Below are 16590 nucleotides of genomic sequence, written 5' to 3' on the forward strand. Positions count from 1 at the left end.
AGAAATACAAAAGTAGTCAGTGTGTGACTCATCTGCGACGTGTTCTGGAGCTTGATCCAGATGAATCTTTGGCCATGGTGATGTTGGCCCTAAAACTGCAACAGGTCAAGCAAAAGAAGGAAGCAAATGAATTAGTTGAACGAGCCTTACAGAAAAGCCCTGATGTTCCAAAAGTGCTTCGTAATGCTGCAATATTTTACAGACTAGAACAAGCTGTGGAAAAGGCAATTGAGCTGCTGGAAAAAGCATTAGGAATCACTCCAATGAACAGTGTCCTTCACGACCAAATAGGTATGTGCTACAGAGAGCAACTACTTGAACTGTTCAAAAATCCATTGAGCTCTGATCCACAATATCCTGAATTTCAACAGAAATTGTTGTTGTTCAATCATTGCAAACATCACTTTGGAAAGGCATTTGAACACCGTCCAAAGACTGCTACTAAATCACAACTAGATTATGCAGACATCTGTATAAGAAATGGAGAGCATTCCGAAGCAGCAGAGGTCTACAGCAAACTGCTGAAGTTAGAGGGCATTCGTCCAGAAAATATGCAGAAAATATATTTACAGGCTGGCACATTTGAAATGTACCGGAGAAAGTCTGATTTAAATGCTGTCAACTTGTTGCAGAAAGGACTGAAGATTAAAAATAACACACATGACTGGAAATTGTGTTATAAACATTTAGACAGGTGGGTAAACAGGAAGCTTTGCAGGGATGCACATGACAGCAAGGCCCTTGGTGTCAAAGGATTTCTGCATCAGATGGATGGGCACAAGTCTGAAGCTATTGAATACTTTGTAAAGGCTTTGGAATTTGACCCCAGCAATGAAGAATATCTCAGTGCTCTTTGTGAATTACGTCTTTCATTTGAAGAGCATCATGAACTTTGAAAGATGCAATACTTTCATCTGACCCAAGAAAAGAATGAATGTGGTGTTTGTTTCACTAATTATATTCTGTTCTCACCTTCTCCAATTGGGAATTGTACGCATGAAGGTGTCATTTTTAAATTGTTAATTGTTATGTGGTTCTTAGAAGAATAATGACACTTTTGCTTCATAGAAACATAGAAAATAGGTGCAGGAGTAGGCCAATTGGCCCTTCAAGTCAGCACCACCATTCAATATGATCATGGCTGATCGTCTAAAATCAGTACCCTGTTTTGGCTTTTTCCACATATCCCTTCATTCCCCTAGCCCGAAGCTAAATCTAACTCTCTTGAAAACATCAAATGAATTGGCCTCCACTGCCTTCTGTGGCAGAGAATTCCACAGATTCACAACTCTCTGCATGAAAATGTTTTTCCTCATCTCAGTCCTAAATGGCCTACCCCTTATTTTTAAACTGTAAGCACTGGTTCAGGTCACATCTAGGATCGGGAGCATTTTTCCTTCAACTACCCTGACCAAACCTCTAAGAATTTTATATGTTTCCATAAGATCCCCATTTTCAAATTTGCAAACGACGCCACCATTTTGCCACAAAGCCTTCAACCTCCTTGTCTAAATCATTAATATACAATATGAAGAGTAGTGGCCCCAGCACCGACCCTTGCAGAACTCCACTAGTCACTTGCAGCCAACCGGAATAGGCCCCCTTTATTGCCACTCTTTGTCTTCTGCCTTCCAGCCAACCTGCTTTCCATGCTAGTATCTGCACTTTGATACTGTGGGCTCTCATCTTCCTAAGCAGCCTAACGTGTGGCACCTTATCAAAGGCTTTCTGACAATCCAAGTAAACAGCATCTACTGAATCTCCTTTGTCTGTCCTGCTATTTACTTCTTCAAAGAAATCCAGCAAATTTGCCAAGCAAGACCTCCTCATCACAAAGCCATGCTGAATTCAGCCTATTTTAGCGTGAACTTTTTTTTCTTTTTTTAATCTTTTTATTAGTTGTTTTCAAAGGCAAGAAGAAAAGAACAAAAAAGTAATGATAAACATAACAGTGATATTGATACATAGGGATCAGGGTTACATTAAAGGCAGGTATAACCTAAATATGAGTCCAGTGTCAATATACACATTGAATATAGACCTCCCAGTCTCTATGTAAATATAGTTAAGTGTTTAAAGGAGAACTTATACGTATAAAAACAAAAAGATAAAAAGAAAAAGAGAAACAAAGAGAAAAAACAAAAAAACAAAACCCCCCTAAACTAAAAGGGAAAAAAAAGCAAAGCAAAACAGAATCTGGGCTGCAAAGAGTTTCAACAATTTAAGGCCTTGTTTGTCGTCAAGTCCGTTCCACCGTATACCAGTAAAAAATAAATTATTATAACAGTAGGAGAGGGGACAATTTATGTTGTATGAAAATGTTGAATAAATCTTCCCCAAGTCCTATCAAATTTAACCAAGGGTTCAACAATGCCACTCCTGATTTTTTCTAAATTTAAACATGATATCGTTTCAGAGTACCAATGGAATGTGGTTGGAGGGTTGGAATCTTTCCATTTAAATAAAATAGATCTTCTGGCAATTAATGTGGTAAAAGCAATCAGCCGATGGGCAGAACGGTACGGGTGGATAGAATCTAACAGCCCAAAAATTGCAGTAATAGGGTGAGGTTGTAAATCAATACCTAAAACTACAGAAATAGTTTCAAAATGTTATTTCCACTATTTTTCCAAAAAGTGGGCAGGACCAAAACATATGGGTCAGTGAGGCTACTTCAGAATTACATCTGTCACAGGTAGGGTTTATTTGACGATAAAATCGAGCTAACTTTTCTTTTGACATATGAGCTCTGTGAACCACCTTGAATTGTATCAGAGTGTGGCTTGCACACATTGAGGAAGTATTAACTAATTAAAGAATACTCTCCCATTTCTCTATAGATAAAGAAAATTGAAGTTCTCTCTCCCAGTCATTCTTACTTTTATCAAATGTATCTTTTTTAATTTCAAAATGAACATAAATAGTCGTTATTAATGTAGCAATGTTACAAAATTTTGAGATTTTAAAAATCAAGTCTGTAATTTATCCCATCAGATAAAGCATAAAAATAAGTTTAATTTGACATCTAATTCACTTTCATATCTCAAGTATTTAAAAAGTTATGGCCATTTTCATACTCGGAAATGAGCATCTTGTTCCCTATTGATTTTCTATGGACATAACAAAAAAGTTGTGATCGTGAACAGTCAAAAGCCCATAACTTTCTTAAAAATTAAGAGAACTGAATGAAATTTTCAGTTATCATAGATTGAAGCATTCTGAAACAAATATAAAATAATCTTACTTGGATGACCTGAAATTAAAGCATATAATTAGTTAGTTACCTAATTGTAGCTAATTTCAGACTTCAATTACTAGATCTAAACATCTATCCATTTCTTAATAAATGATTAACATTTTTAAATAGCCTAAATGTCCAAATAATATTCACAAATAATTCACAATAAAACATGATTTTTAAATCTCATTTACATTAATTTATAGGCCAAATGGAAGGAATTCAGTGTTCAATTGCTGTAAATAAATGCCCATTTAAATCAGCTTTCCAGTGGGTCTCTGTGGAACGCGCTGGTTTAGAACGTTCACATTGCGGTAGATTTGTGCCTCAAATGCCGAGAAAAATACTGCGCGATATAATGGGCCCAAATTGAGCTACTCGCAATATTAAATTTTGTATAAAGGGATCTTTAGAAGCCCTTTTGAATGTAAAAATATACAACCTACCTTCTGCTATTTTCTTTATGAGACCCTGCGGTTGCTGACGGTCGCGGGTTTAAAGATTGATTTTTAAACTACTATAACTATTATTCAAGGCCTTTAAACCTAATAATAGCTTTTGCGACGGGGTCTATCAGCGATTTTTCGTTAATAATTAACTAGGCTGAACATTTTCGATTGGAACAGCTTAGAGAAAATCGCGTTTTAAACCCGCCCCCTCTAAACGGCGCCAAAATCGCGCACAACCTCAGCGGCAGATATTCAGCGACGCTTCAGGTAGGCTTTGCAACATACCTAATTAATGTCTTCTGATAAGGATTAAATATTAAAAAACTTCCAAGATATCGGTTTGATGTGGTAACGGAAAAAAGGGTAGAGTAGCCCTCAAAAAATGTCTAATTTGTAAATATCTAAAAAAAATGGGAGTTAGGTAAATTTTATTTATTGGAGAGTTGTTCAAAAAACATAAAACAACCATCCGAAAACAAATCACGAAAAGCTACTAATCCCTTCCTCTTCCATAACAGAAAGGCTTGGACAGTGCTAGAAGGTTGAAAGAAAAAATTAGATATGATAGGACTCAGTAAAATAAAATCATTCAATCCAAAAAACGTATGAAATTGAAACCATATTCAAAGTGTATGTCCGAATATTGGGTTAGTCGTATATTTATTCAATCTCGTAATTGTAAAAGGTAACGAGGCCCCTAGAATAGAAGCCAATGATAGCCCTTGCATAGAATCACGTTCAAGATATATCCATCCTGGACATTGGGTATCTTCTAAATCTTTTGTCCAAAACATTAAATAGCGAGCATTAACTGCCCAATAGTAGAATCTAAGGTTCGGCAGTGCCAAACCACCATCCTTTTTTGATTTCTTTAAGTATTTTTATCTTGGTCTGGAACTTTTATTCTGCCATATATATAAGGAAACTTTGGAATCAATAGTATCAAAGAAAGATTTAGAAATAAATATTGGTATCATCTGAAATAAATATAAAAATTTAGGTAAGGTAAACATTTTAATAGCATTGATTCGGCCTATTAGAGATAAGGACATTGGTGACCATTTAGTGAACTGTTGTTTGATGTGGTCAATTAAAGGCGTAAAATTGGCTTTAAATAAATCCTTATGTTTCTTAGTAATCTTAATGCCTAAATAAGTAAAACATTTGGTAGTCAATCTAAATGGAAACTGTCCATAATTTGAAACAAGATTGTTTAATGGTAAGAGCTCACTCTTACTAAGATTTAGTTTATAACCAGAAAAACGACTAAATTGATTAAGTAAAGCTACCATTGCCGGAATAGATTTCTCAGGGTTAAACCCCTGTCACACTGTGTGAGCTGACCCACGAGGTACCCCGAGTTTAAAACAAATTTAGCTTGTGGTAATCACGTACAATTAACGTAGCGGGAATGTCGGAACTCGTGAATGCAACTTAGCGACTCGTGGCGCTAACGGCAGGTACCCGTGAAACTTGTTAACTCTTGAAAAAATTCAAACATATTCATAGTTTTCCACGAGTAAAATGTACTGCTGAAGTTAAAAATTGAGACATTTAAACTCGTTATAAGAACGTAGTGGCCTGTGAGTTTACCTTAGTGTCTCGTGAGAACTCTTTTACTCAGCGGGCAGGCAGCATCTCTGGAGAGAAGGAATGGGTGACGGGATGACGTTTCTATTGAACTTCACAATGAAAGGACAATGGATTTCAAATAATGGAGTTACCCTTGTACTTCAGCGCACTTGCTCGAATGTTTACGGCCGAACTGAACTCAAAATATGGTTTGTATATCAAACATGCATGTTACAAGCACTAACCAACCATTGACAGATGAAAGATACATGCTCCTGGAAAGCGAGTGTTAATTAGGTCCGTGTGAAGTTCTTACCGATAGTAATAGTTTTATTTGGAATAGTTTAAATCTACCGAGTAGCATTTTAGTTTACACCCACCGCCTCCATACTAAATACACGTGTATCCACATGTTATTTCCTCCATATACCACCGGTTCTATCGTTATTTAGGTGTTTTGGCCACCCTGAGTCTGAACGGCGCTGAATTACAGAGCAAGGCTTTATTTCTATTTCCCTTTGTGAGAATTTTTTTCCCCTGACCATCTTCAATAAATAGACATGTGGGCGGCTCTAATAATGTTTACATGTTGCCTAATTGCTTTCCAAATATTGGAACGTTTATGGAGGTTCAGCTTTACCGAATTTTTTGTTTTATTTCTGGGCAGGTAATATTAAAAATATGAACTTTTGGCTGGAAGAAATGGACAAACAACCAGATTGGTTAAAGATGGAAAAGGAAGTTTCTTTACCATTTAAAATTGGTTCAATTCCGTTTGCTGCCTCAAAATTGAATTAAAAAACTTACAGGGAAAATCCTATAATATACAGTGGTATGCGAATTTGGAAACAATTAAAAAATACCTTAAAATTGGAAAAATTTTCACTCTATCTTCCCATTGTGAACAACCCCTCATTTAAACCTTCTCTGTTGGATAAAGGTTTCATACAATGGAAAAATTATGGAATTAAAAGGCTGGGACAACTTTATAAGAAAGACATCTTTCTTTCATTTCAGGAGCTACAACAAACTTACGGACTCCACTCAAATGATTTTTTTAGATATTTACAACTTAGAGATTATGTTAAATCAAATACACAAAACTTTAAAACTAGAGATCCAGAAATTATTGATGAATGTTTAAATAAACATCCTAATACAGATAAATTAATATCTCATATTTATAATATTCTATTAGATAGTGAGATACCACCGATGGATTTATATAGACAAACATGGGAAAATGAACTAAGCCAATCAATAACGAAAGATATTTGGGATGAAAATTTACAACATATACATCATTGTTCATTAAATGCCAGACACTCTATCATACAATTTAAAGTACTACATAGATTACATTACTCCAAAACAAAATGAAATAGATTCTTCCCACATATCTCCCCTATCTGTGATAAATGTCAACATTTAGAGGCTAACCTAACTCACACATTCGCAAATTGTATAAAAATCAAAAGCTACTGGACGGACATTTTTAGAATAATATCTATAGTTCTCAACACTCAATTGGATCCCGATTTAAAACTAATAATACTAGGAATATCAGAACAAAGCCTAACATTTACAGCAACCCAAAGAAACTTTATCGACTATAGTATAATAATTGGGAAAGATTAATATTAAGATTTTGGAAAGGTCTTATTACCCCCACAATTAAAATGTGGATTGTGGAAATGTTGGAGACCTTACACTTGGAAAGAATCAGACTTGTCTTAATGGACAAACAAGAACTTTTTATTAGAATATGGTCCCCATTCATTGACTACTTGAAGGGGCAGACTGGCTCGACACATGAACCTGACTGAAACTCGAATTAAGGATCAGATGAAAAGTTATACTTGATAATTTACGAACTTACCTCCAAAGTTGTATTTTTAGTAAATTATTCCATTGTTCTTTTTTATTTTTCCTTTTTTATTTCTCTTTCTTATTTTCTATCTATATTTTAAAAAATTACTAGAAGCAGTCAATATCAATCGATAATATTAGTAATGTAGGAATGATATACATGAATCGTTTTTAATAATAAAAAGATTATTTTAAAAAAAATAAAAAAATATTGGAATGTGAAATTATATTTTATCTACCGTGCAAAGCTTCATTTCAGACTGCCAACCGCATTGAAGCCTTTCGCTGCTTGGATGCGGGCGGTTCACTGCAGAAAATGACTATTTGTTTCCCAGATAAGGACGAGATGCTGAATGAGTTCGGATACACAGTGGGATGTTGCTTAAAGTTGTATATGTGTGTTGGTGGAGCGAGATCTGGGTGCCCTGAAACTGCACTGGTTTGTTCCACGACAAGCCGATTGTACCGCCTTCACCGTTTGTAACACCTTTTCCCACGGACACCTTTCAGAACAAGCTCCGAAACGGCTTCTTTTTTGTCCGTTTTCAGGTAAGCCGACAGTATGGAGAGGTAGGGTTACGCGACTTTTGTCTGCAATGAATATTTGTCACCGACCCAGCCGAATTACTGGAGACCAAACACCACTTATATAGCTCGGTCTACCTGTTTAACTTAAAAATGAAACCGCCCCCATCCCCACCAACCCTCGGAGAGAACAGCGAGGGTTCTTTGTTCTTGTTCCGAATAGTGTAAGAGTTGAAGAAAAGTGCCTTTTTCCACGCGCGACTCAAGCGGTGACCTGATCTCTCTGGGAGAGTTCAAAATGTAATAGATGCGGCCGCGCTGAATTCTATCTTTAATAAGTCTCATATCAGGCAACCATGGCCGAGAGACAAACAAAATGCTGGAGTGACAATGGGTCAGGCAGCATCTCTGAGGAATAGGTAATATTTCGGGTCAAGACCATTCTTCAGACGGGTCTCGACACAAAACCTCACCAATTCCTTTACTCCAGAGATGCTGCCTGACCCGCCGAGTTTCTCCAGCTTTTTGTACACTTGTTCAGACTTTCGGTTATTGATCTGCAAAGTTTCTGTGGAATTTGCCTAAAAATCCACAAATTGCTCTGCTTGCTATCTCTCTTTATTTCTTTTGATTTTTCTGATGCCCTATTCACACCCTGTTCCAATCCGATTTGTTCTGGATCTGATCTCACACACTGTTCATACCTCCAAGTTTATGCCATATCAATCACCACAAATTTTGGACTGGTTCATCTTTCTTCGCAATCATTTTAAACAGAAAACGGGCAACTGATTGAATGATTACTGCATTGAAAAGCTATTTTGAAGAATCTGCACAGTGTCTCAATTGTGCAGCAGCTCCACAAATAATAACATGAACATATATTTTTAATCACAGTTAACACCTTTAACACTGTTGCTTATTAAAACAGACCTTCATTCACAGTGGCTCTAGAGTAACTCGGGAGAGGCACTTGGAACATCGCAGAAATGACAAGGAAACGGCAAACTAAGTGTGCTTTTTCACGGGGCGACTTGACGCAAGAGTGATCCAGAGTTTAACATCGTGGGAACCTCGTGCGATAACAGTACGGCATTCGTGGACCACCGTGGCGCTAACGGCAGGTAGTCGTGTAACTTGGTCACTCGGGAGAAAATTCAAGAAAGTTTGAATTTCTTAAAGAGTGACTTGTACACTTGTGGTTGAGCATTGCAACATTGTATGAACATAGTGGCCAGTGCGATATTCGTAATAACTCTTGCGGGTGCCGTGGGAACTCCTGCGAACGGTGAGTAACTGAGCAGTTTGATTGTCAGTGCTTGTTTTACCTCATTGTTAAATAAATATATTTTTTACTATCAGATTGATGTCTGCAATTCTTCATTAACACATCACTACAAGATGAATGTATCTAATGTTATAATCCCTCTCATGCTGAAACACAAAATAGTTGAAGGGAGGTGAAATAATCACATTTTCATTCTTTTTCATTTTTGAGTGTTCAGGTACCTCACTTGCTGAGCTATTTTACTCCAGCAGTTTGTGTCTCTTTTTGTCTAAAGCAGTTTCTAAGACTGTAGGAACTCCGCGGGCCAGGCAGCATCTATGGAGGGAAATGGACAGGTGACCCTTTCTTCAGGCTGCCTTATCTCTCTCCCCCCCCCCCCCTCCTACTCCCACCCACACACACAAATGCTGGAGAAACTCAGTGGGTGCAGCAGCATCTATGGAATGAAGGAAATAGGCAACGTTTCGGCCCGAAACGTTGCCTACTTCCTTCGCTCCATAGATGCTGCTGCACCCGCTGAGTTTCTCCAGCATTATTGTGTACCTTCGATTTTCCAGCATCTGCAGTTCCTTCTTAAACACAAATGCACCGAGTTCCTCCAGCATTTTGTGTTTTGCTCAGTATTCCAGCATCCGCTGTCTCCCGCGTCTCCAATAAAACTAAACTACTGTCAAAAGGGTGAAGAATAGGGGCAGAGATAGATACATTCCTGATTAGTGCGGCTGTCAGGAGGTTATGGGGAGAAGGCAAGAGAATGTGATTGAGAGGGAGAGATAGATCAGCTGCGATTGAATGGCGGAGTGGACTTAATGGACCGAATGGCCTAATTTTGCTCCTATAACTAACAAAGATAGTAATTGTTAGGGAAATGTAGTTATTAAAGACGAGGGGGAGCAGAAATGGGCAGTCTGGGATGGCTCGCGAGATACTTGCATAGAGGCACAAACGTTAAAGAAAGGGCAGATAAACAGAGAGGGGGGGGGACTTCCCTCAGTGCCCATCTGTTACCATTAATTGGACAGTTCGGTCTGTGAAACGCAACACGCCAGCCCCGACATCCAGCCCGGTGGTCAGTCCTTTGAGGATAGACACCAGTTGCTTGGAGCAACTCAGCCGGACAGGCAGCAACTCTGGAGAGAAAGAACGGGTGGCGTTTCGTGGTCGAGAGCCTTCTTCAGACTGAGGTAAATCCCCTGCATGGATAACAGGAGTCCCAGCCAACACGACAATCGCCCGCTGCACAGTCTCGGAGCTTCCACTGCGAAAACGGTGCCTACATTTGAGCACTTATGTAACTGAACCATCCTACCACCAACCACAGAGCATTCCTGAACTACTACCTACCTCATTCGAGACCCTCGGACTATCTTAGATCATATACTCACTGGCTTTATCGAGTTACAGTGTGGAAACCGGCCCTTCGGCTCAACTTGCCCATACCGGCCAAAATGTCCCATCGAAACTAGTCCCATCTGCCTGCGTCTGGTCCATATCCCTCCCAACCTGTCTTATCCATGTACCTGTCTAAATGTTTCTTAAATGTAGGGATGGACCCAGCCTCAACTACCTCCTCTGGCAGCTTGTTCCATACACCCACCACCCTTTGTGCGAAAATGTTACCCCTCACTCAGATTCCTATTAGATCTTCCCCCCTCACCTTGAACCTATGCCCTCTGGTCCTCGAATCCCCTCTGTGGGCAAAGGACATATATTACCCTGGACTCTGTCTATTTCCCTGCCTGTTCGTCTCATGGTTTTGTACACCTCTCAGCCTCTGTCCCCAGTGTGGAGTTAAGGGCTTGTTTATGGACGCCCTGGGCTGAGAACTCTGGAGGATGGGGTTTAGACTTTATCGGGAATCGAGATAGACCCCGTAATGCAGGAGCAAAGAATCGCAGACGCTAATCTGCATTGGAAAGACACAATATGCGGGAGTAACTCAGCGCTGAAGAAGAGTCCCGACCCGAAACATCATCTATCCATGTTGTCTAGCGATGCTGCCTGACCCGCTGAGTTGCTCCAGCGCTTTGTGTCTTTCCACTAGACCTGTAATAAGTCTCGGCTGGGTGTTTACTGGGATCTCTGGTGTTTAATAGACGTCCTGATGTTGTTTTTGATCGGGTTTACTACTGACAGTATTTAATCAGATCCATATTAAATAATTTCCCCTTCACCTTAAACCTATGTAATCTGGTCCTCGATTCGTCTACTCTGGGCAAGAGATTGTGCATCTACCCGATCGATTCCTCGCATGATTTTAAACATTATCTTGCACACAGCGTTGTTCCCTTCACCTCTCCATTTATGGCTCGATTGTTACTATTTATTGTCTGTCTACTGACTGGTTAAACGTTTGAAACTTTCACCTCTCAGTAGATAATAAAATAAGACAACCATCACGGTCAATGTGAGACAAAGTCTTTATTCCTATTTGACAAAATAAAAAGACGACTTCTTGCACATATTGAGGGAAGGTGCATCACACCAAACAACATTTGTCTAAAAAACCCAGATTATTCTTCAGCTCATTAAAGAGCTCGGGTGAAATTCTGACAAAGTTTGTGAATGCACATTTATCCTCTTTGCACAGCACATTAAGCAGCTGATCATATTGTCCAAATTGAGGTCTCCGTTGAAAGATGGGCTTCACCCAGTGAGACTTCCTCTTAATTCTCTTTTTAATTAATCTCACCCTTCTGCCTTCACGCAAGCGTTCTCGATGCACATAGTGGGCTGCTGCATACAGCGCGTCAATGAAAATAACCACCATCCTGTACTCGAAAATACTTCGTATAGGCATGTCTCCAAATGAGCCAATTCAACCAAGGGAGGAATATAGTGTGTGAAAAAAACCAATATAGTGTGTGAAAACAAAGTAACATAATTTGTGCCATGTGATTAACAACACTACAGTTCACGATGTTCACTCAAGATTAACGGGAAAGCTCGGGAGACGGACAAGTCACTCGCACAAATAAAAGAAATGCCGAGTACCGTGGGAACTCTATATCTACCCCCCGTTATATCGTGCGAAACTCGTGCTGGACCACGACCACTTCACTCTGGTGACATCTTGCGTCAACTCGCCCCGTGAAAAAGCCCCATTATCATACCTGTGGGAACTCGGTTAAACTCTTGATCATACACTTGGAATCTCGTACACAACCACGAGTTTTTCGCTCGGGGTACCTCGTGGGTCAGCTCGCACAGTGTGACTGGGCTTTCAGAAATGAATAATAACAGATTATCCGCATAAAGAGACAGCTTATGTGTCTTATTCCCACGGACAATTCCAGAAATATTAGGGGATTCCCTAATAGCGGTGGACAAAGTTTCCAAAGTGATATCAAACAGTAAAGGACTTAAAGGACAGCCCTATCTAGTACCTCGAAAGAGCGTGAAAAAAGGGGATCTCTGATTATTGGTCAGTACAGAAGCCTGAGGTATATGATATATCAGCTTGATCCAAGAAATACATTTTGGACCTATCTTAATTTTTTCAAGTGTATTCCCATACTATTCTATCAAACGCCTTCTCCGCATCAAGTAATATGACACATTCTGAAGTTTTATTTGACGTTGTATATAAGATATTCATTAATCTCCTAACGTTAAAGTATGAGTAACGATTTTTACTAAAACCTGTCTGACCTTCAGAAATAATTTGCGGTAAAATATTTTCCAATCTCATAGCTAATATTTTGGAAAGAATTTTGTAATCTACATTTAACATTGATATATGTCTATATCACTTGCATCACTATATCACTATGCAAAAACCTTGCATAGCCAGGGTGACAATAAACTTGAGAAATACTTCAAAAACAATTCCAATGTGAATCCATCTAAACCAGGAGCTTTACCAGAATTCAAAAAAAGGATTTCTTACTCCGCGATGGGTTCGTCTAACAACAGAGACTCATTATATGGTAAATTTGGCAAGTTGCATTTCTTTAAATACTCATGCATTATATTGGAATCAGTAGGAAATTCTGATTGGTATAGTGAGGTATAGAATTCCTGGAAGGATTTACTAATTTCATCATGGTCTACACTCAGTGTACCATCCCGTTTACTCACTTTAGTAATCTGATGTTTGGCCGACACCACTTTCAACAGGTTAGCGATTAATTTATCAGATTTTTCACCATATCTATAAAATTGATTTTTGTTTTAAGTAGCTGATTCTCAATCGGTGATACTAATAACAAATCATGTCTCAATTGAAGTTCACCTCTATTCTTATAGAGTCTAAACTAGGAGCTTTTAAATATTTTTTATCAATTTCTTTAATCTCATCAGCCAATATACGTATTTCATTTTGAGTTTTTTAATCCCGCGGTGTATGAAATAATTTGTCCACGAATATATGCCTTAAAAGCATCCCAGACTACACCATTGGATATTTCTACAGTGGAATTTGTTAAGAAGAAATCTGATCTTTAGTAAAATTAACAAAATTTAGATTTTGAAGCAAAGTAGAATTAAATCGCCATTGTTTAGCACTAAACTTGGAATCAGGTTGTTTGATTGATAGTTTCAATGGTGCATGATCAGAAATAGCAATTGCATCATACTCACATGCAGTGAACAATGAAACTAGCCGAGAATCTATTATAAAGTAGTCAATCCTAGAGTAACTATGATATACATGAGAGAAAAAAGAAAATTCTTTGTCATTTGAGTGTAAGAATATCCAGACTTCTAGCATTCCAGAGTCAAGTAAAACAGAATTGATAAAACTAGTTGATTTATTTGGAAGCACATGATCAGATGCAGATCTGTCCATCAAAGGGTTCAAACAGCAGTTAAAATCTCCACCCATTATTAAAAAATGGTAATTTAAATTAGGAAAGGATGCAATTAACTGTTTAAAAAACTCAGGGTGATCAATATTAGGTACATAAGCATTGACCATAGCAACCTTTTGGTAATGAAGAACACCAGTAATCACCAAAAATCTACCATATGGATCAGAAATTGTTTTATAATGAACAAACGGAATTGAGGAGTCAATAAAAATAGAGACTCCTTTCACCTTAGACTGTGAATTTGAATGAAACTGCTGTCCTCTCACAAACTTGAAAAATCATTGATTGTCATCTTGCCTTACATGGGTTTCCTGAACAAAGATAATCTGAGCATTTAGTCTACAAAGAACTTAATTAAAAAAATTCCTCTTAATGGGATGGTTCAAACCTTTTACATTCCATGAAAGGAAGTTAATAACTTTATCCATATTGTTTGTAAAAATCGTGTGGAGTGTAAAGGGTTAATTTCTTAAAGCATAATAGTTCACGATACTGGAAGGAGAAAAATCTAGGGAGGAGCCAGAAGTGACGACATCTCAGACATTTTTGTAGTTCAGATTCTGCACAGATAAAAAAGACTGAGCTAGAAGCGAAAGACCCCCCCCCCCCCCACACCCATGCAAAGCCCAAAACTGACCATTAGACAGTCAGTACGCTACCTAATCCCTTCCCAACCCCCATCTCTCCTAACGACAGCACCCAACGTAAAAAAGAATGCATATTTACCACTTAATAGCCAAACCAAAATTAATGTTAAAAAATATGTGTAAACTGTGGAACACGAGAGCTACTTCATATTATTTATCCAAGGTCAAAATATGAAAAACATGAACTGCATTCAATTTGTTTGTCCAAAGACGGGGGGGGGGGGGGGGGAACTTCCTTCAATTTTAAAAATGGAAAGGTTAGCAAAGGAAATCTTAAAAATTAATATATAAAAGCATTACATTAAATTAACAATATCTTAGAGAAGGTAAAAGTTGTTGTTTGATACCATCATACTAAAATTCTAAAAAGTAAATTAAAATAAACTCATCCAATTAAATTCTTAATTCCAGTGAAGGTGGTGGAGGCAGGTTCGATGTTGTCATTTATAAATAAATTGGATAGATATATGGATGGGAAAGTAATGGAGGGTTATGGTCTGGGTGCAGGTAGATGGGACTAGGGGAGAATATGTGTTCGGCACGGACTAGAAGGGCCGAGATGGCCTGTTTCCGTGCTGTAATTGTTATATGGTTATATGGTTAATCAATATAAAACTATATATTGTCAAAATAGGAACAGTAAATCACCAATTATAATTTAATCAGCAATCAGTAGCTCCCAGTCACGGCTACACACTCATAAGCCTCCAGAAAGCTGGAAGCGTCTTGAGAATTGTTAAAAAATTGAATGTTTTCACTTCCGGTGACGCCATGACAGTGAGGGCTGTGTAGTCGACTTGCTCTCCGAGAGGCCCTCTTCAAACCAGCCATAAATAAAACAAATATCGAGGCATACGTGGATATAGGTGTGTCGGCGATTTCCCGAACATGATGGGCCGACATAAAGCGTCCGAGCGCGGGGGAACGGAAAAAATAAAGGACAGAGGCCGACTAAGCAAGATGATGGTGAGCTCGACAAAGAAGGCTCGCTAATTCTCTGCAAGCTGCGAGAACTGAGAAAAGAACATTTTGTGGAAGGTGGGACCTGTACAAAAAGGACAGGTTGCACTTGAACCCAAGGGGGACCATTATCCTGGCGGGGAGATTTGCAAAGGCTACTGCGGACACTTTAAACTAGAACGGTTGGGGGGAGGGACTCAAATAGAGAAAGCTAGTAGACAGTGTGTGAGACAGGAGGCAGAGAAGGGAAGCACTCAGACCCAACATGTAGGGAGGAAAGAAGAAAAAAATAATAAACAGAGAATAAAAAGGTGGTGGGGTTCTTAAATGTGTGAGCAGAGACACAGAGGGATGTAAAATGAGGGTAAAAGCAATAGGTAGCAAGGTGAAAAGTAAAAGTGTCAGGCAGACAAATCCAGGGCAAAAATCAAAAAGGGCAACTTTTCAACATAATTGTATAAGAGTAAGAGCATTGTAAAAACAAGCCTGAATACTTTGTGTCTCAATGCAAGGAGCATTCGTAATAAGATGGATGAGTTGAATGTGCAGATAGCTATTAATGACTATGATATAGTTGGGATCACGGAGACATGGCTCCAGGGTGACCAAGGCTGGGAGCTGAACATCCAGGGATATTCAATATTCAGGAGGGATAGACAGAAAGGAAAAGGAGGCGGGGTAGCGTTGCAGGTTAGAGAGGAGATTAACGCAATGGAAAGGAAGGACATTAGCGAGGAGGATGTGGAATCGATATGGGTAGAGCTGCGAAACACTAAGGGGCAGAAAACACTAGTGGGTGTTGTGTACAGGCTACCTAACAGTAGTAGTGGAGTTGGGGATGGCATTAAACAGGAAATTAGAAATGCGTGTAACAAAGGTAAAACAGTTATAATGGGTGACTTCAATCTACATATAGATTGGATGAATCAAATTGGCAGGGGTGCTGAGGAAGAGGATTTCTTGGAATGTATGCGGGATAGTTTTCTAAACCAACATGTAGAGGAACCAACGAGAGAGCAGGCAATTCTAGACTGGGTATTGAGTAATGAGGAAGGGTTAGTTAACAGTTTTGTTGTGCATGGCCCCTTGGGCAAGAGTGACCATAATATGGTTGAGTTCTTCACTAGGATGGAGAGTGACATTGTTAATTCAGAAACAAGGGTTCTGAACTTAAAGAAAGGTAACTTTGAGGGTATGAGACGTGAATTGACCAAGATTGACTGGCAATTGA

At 38.7% G+C, this 16590-nt stretch overlaps 1 protein-coding gene and 1 long non-coding RNA gene across 2 annotated transcripts in view; one reads left to right on the forward strand and one right to left on the reverse strand.

Annotated features, from left to right (window-relative positions):
* Positions 1-16590, forward strand: part of LOC116980971 (interferon-induced protein with tetratricopeptide repeats 5-like) — a 153840-nt gene that overhangs the window by 50122 nt on the left and 87128 nt on the right. The window lies entirely within an intron of this gene.
* LOC116980972 lies at positions 5202-13034 on the reverse strand. Its single transcript, XR_004414132.1, has 3 exons — positions 13022-13034; positions 8716-8726; positions 5202-5300 (listed from the first exon to the last, which is right to left on the reverse strand). It is a non-coding gene; the product is annotated as an uncharacterized LOC116980972 (long non-coding RNA).

This window comes from Amblyraja radiata, chromosome 15, assembly GCF_010909765.2.
Source record: "Amblyraja radiata isolate CabotCenter1 chromosome 15, sAmbRad1.1.pri, whole genome shotgun sequence".
Classification (NCBI taxonomy): domain Eukaryota; kingdom Metazoa; phylum Chordata; class Chondrichthyes; order Rajiformes; family Rajidae; genus Amblyraja; species Amblyraja radiata.